This window comes from Oculina patagonica, chromosome 4 (assembly GCF_052425735.1).
Source record: "Oculina patagonica isolate OP01 chromosome 4, crgOcupat, whole genome shotgun sequence".
Lineage (NCBI taxonomy): Eukaryota > Metazoa > Cnidaria > Anthozoa > Scleractinia > Oculinidae > Oculina > Oculina patagonica.
In genome coordinates this window covers 9,209,336-9,213,285 of record NC_135761.1, presented here as the reverse complement: position 1 = coordinate 9,213,285, position 3,950 = coordinate 9,209,336, and positions in this window count along the sequence as shown.

Below are 3,950 nucleotides of genomic sequence, written 5' to 3'. Positions count from 1 at the left end.
CTTTTTCGTGCTTTGTAACCACGCCTGGACGCCGAACGCTTGAAGGATTTTCAAGGAGTCGAGAAGATCATCTTTCTTTCAACGGACGAACGGGCACTACAATGCGTTTTAAAGACTTCGTGGGGCTTGTTCAACGAGAAAACATTTAACCGTGCAGTCACTGACCTGTCTGAAGCAATTATTTTTCTTTTGACGCCTGTTTATTTGTACTCATCGCAAAGCAAACTGCAAATCCCCTGAACACATAGTATTTCGCGCCAAAATCATGTGCCGTGACTGAAATAAACATCACATCTGTGACGCACAAGGCGTGTGAAGGGTCATACTGATCATACCGAGTATTGAAAAAGGTAGGTTGTATTAAAGTTATGTCACTAGAAATGACCCTACAGGCGCCGTTGTTTGTGCCTTTTACAGGGCTATTCAGTTTTGTGATGTTGCTGTTCAGAGGTGAAGGAGGAGGAGGAGAGGAGGTAGATATCTGAGATATAGAGAGGTTGCTGTGGATATTAGTGTAATCTTCCTATTGCTCAAGCTGTTAGCTGCTTTTGTCTTCTAGGGCATGGACTCGGAGGAGTGGGGCTCCTTATTTTTAGGCCAAGGGGCCAAGAAATATTATTTTCGAGAGCGCCCTCCCTTTTCCCTTAATTTCAGGGTCTGGACAATCGGGCCCCCTGGAGGTCTGGATCTGGTACTGACCACCACTGAACTGTATTTTGGACTTGGTATTGGGGTCAGCTATGTTCGCACAGAACCGGCCCAAATGGATCTCAGGGATCTACCTAACAGCTGGCTACAGGCTAATTTCACCCTCTGAACAAGAGCTTATCACTAGCTGAAATGTCACTAAAAAACAAAGACTTGGAGTATTTTTGAAGGTACACAGGCCAGTAAAATTAAGTTGGCTGAGCTTCCTAATGAGAGAGGGGGTGAATAGGGGTACCCAAATCCACCGATCCATGCTATTTTTTGGTCAAATCCGGCACTATTTTCATTCAGATCTGAATCCGCATATTTATTTGAAAATTTTGTGTGGTACAGTTTCACTGCAACGGGCAGTGGATGTTGTTTTATTTGCCAATTTTTCAGGCAGTTTTGTTTCATTGCTTGTTTTTGCAATGAAGACCAACCAATCCAATCCAAACTTCGTTTAGTATCCATGTTCGTAGCTTCCGTTTTTTCCGTGTATATATAAATAAATAAATAAATTCCTGGTATGAAGAGTCTGGAATCTGGGCCAAAATTCTCAGCTACCCCTCGATCCGACGGTATTTTTGAAATCCACAAATCTGCTCAATGTATCGCATAAAATCCACAATCCAGTCCTTGGCCTTTTAAAAGCTAAATCTGTCGAACGGCAAACCCATTCACCCCCTCTCATATGCCTGCTTAGTTTTTCCTTCCCTACAATACCTGGATCTGGTCTAAGACCAAACTTGATGACTTACTTACCTACTTACTTACTGCCCTATACGCCGTTGGCGCTAAGGGCAGCAGAGCTCAGGTCTATTTACACTTGCCATTCCTTGTGTGATCTGAATGTTTATTGTCACAGAAACATGTTTCTACAAGTAATCAGTTAGTAATTACAGTAACTGGGCAAGTAATTTCAAAATCAGCTGAGCATGCAGTGCGTGGCAGATTTGAAGTTACAAGCGTGATTATGAAATTACTATTTGTTAAATGAGATCTAATTATAAAATTAATTTTATTAAGAGGAAATGCCAGGTTTAGAAAGTCTTTGAGGATAGGTCTCTTGAGTAAAATCTAAATCCACTTTACAAGAGTAGGGAAACAACAGAACGACATATTACATATAATATGTGGTTGACTGGCAAATGGTGTCCAGTTTAGTTATAGGCATCCAATACTAAAAGGCTATGTTGGGACACCCATGTGATCACATGCCTATTACAGTGCCGCTCAAAAGTAAGGTACCACATCTTGTCTCATTTCTCGCGAGATGAGTGTCTTGTCTTGAGAGATGAGAATCTTGTGTACGTGACAAATATGCACACGCCAAACCAACCAGAAATCAGAATTATGGGAAGATCACAGAACAGGGGGGGGAAAGAAACGAGGTCTGGGACCGAGTAGCGATGCTCTCACAACTTGCAAAGCGATCAATTCACGATGTAGTCAGCGGTTTTTGGACAATGATGCAACAGGCAATCTTTTCCCGGGAAATGGAAGCTGCTATGCCGTGGAATCACTTATTATAAAGGGGTTCAATTCTCTTAACTAAAAATCTAAAAGCAGCGTGTTTATCCGAAAATTTCGTCATCGTTGTGTAGTTTTAAGAACGCAGAATTTCGTGATGCCGAAATGCAAATGTTTGTACCACGATTTTCAACTGGCCCACATGGGGATTGTAAATGAAGTAAAACAAAGAAAGACCAAGTCAACAAACAACCTCGAAACAATAGAGCAAGAACAATAGCTCCGACCAGCGCGGGAATATTCGATCGCCACGTTTTCATTACCATTCCCGTGATGGTTTTATTTTATAACAAACACCACATATTGACACCAAGAACCTTTCCGGAGAAATTTTCGCTGCTTTAAAGACAAAACTTAGAAAGTCTTTTTTATTACTACATATAAAAAAAATCGAACTCTCTCACTGGTCCCATGTTGTTATTGTTTTGGCAAGTTCACAAAGAAAGGAGCTGCTCATGCACCTTATAGACATCCGCTGACTACCGCCCCGATGATTGCTTTGCAAGTTGTGAGAGCATCGCTCAAATTTCATATAAGAGAATGTATGGGAAGTTGCTTCCCCCCCCCTGCCATAGCCACTCTCTCAAGTTCAGTCTTCACTCCGCCCAAGTTAAGAAAGGAGGAAGAGCACAGGCTAATAGGGGCTGGAATCAAGCCTAGACATTAAGCCAATCAAGTTTTGAGTTTCGTTTCGTCACTTTGGTTATTGAAATATTAAAATAAAATATAAACAAATGGGAATTCATTTGAAGAACAAAGAAAGAGTAGAAATGCTTGACTTTTTTCACTCTTCAACTCATTATTTTATATACTAAACAAAATGAAACTGGTTGCTTGGATATTTTTCTTCTGGTGTTTAAGCCAGTATTAATATCACTTTGCTGACTTCACTGTGCCTCTCTGAAATAAGTGTTGCATAATGACCCAAACAACACATGCGGAATAGACAACAGCCACAAAATATTGAGTTGAACACTTCAAGAAAAACTTCGGGTCTGCACATGCACCCAGGTTTTATCCCCAATATACAAAACAAGACAATGTTTAACGACCTTGTCATAAATTTTATTTCAAAACTTAGCAAAAATATATTCATTAAGATACCTTGAACAGATTAGTTCAGTAGAATTCCAATGTATAAATATGAACAAGCATACTGTATGGAATAAAGGAACAAAAACAAGAAAAAAACTTCATTTCCAGTGAGAAAATTTATGGCAAACGTGTGCATTAGAATTTCAAAGATTCCCATTTCTCTAGTAAGCCTGGGATGGGGTTGCTTGTCTGAAAACTAAATCAAACCCCTAAAGGAAACAAATCTGGGTGTCGCTCAAGCTTTCTTTGACCACTAAAAGATACTTTTTCATGCCTGATGGGTTTACAGAGTATGATGGCACTTTTTATTTTACTTTTTATTTTTCACTTTTTATATTTTCTGTCCTGAAGACCCTTAGTCAAACTAAAATCCATAATTTACATCCCAAAGTGAGACGACGTGCATCTCTGTCTCTTTCTTTTGGGCCCCCCCCCCCCCCCCCCCCCCCCGGTTTCCCCCAAGCACAGTTATGCGATGAATATTACACTATGGAGGGAGATCTAGACCCATAAATTTATCTTTTTTAGCATAATTATTAATACTAAATAAAGAAAAATCTGTATCTTAGTTGTTCCTCCATCTCCATTCTCCATGGCCATCTTTGATAACCATGCTCATTCCACTGGTCAAGAGA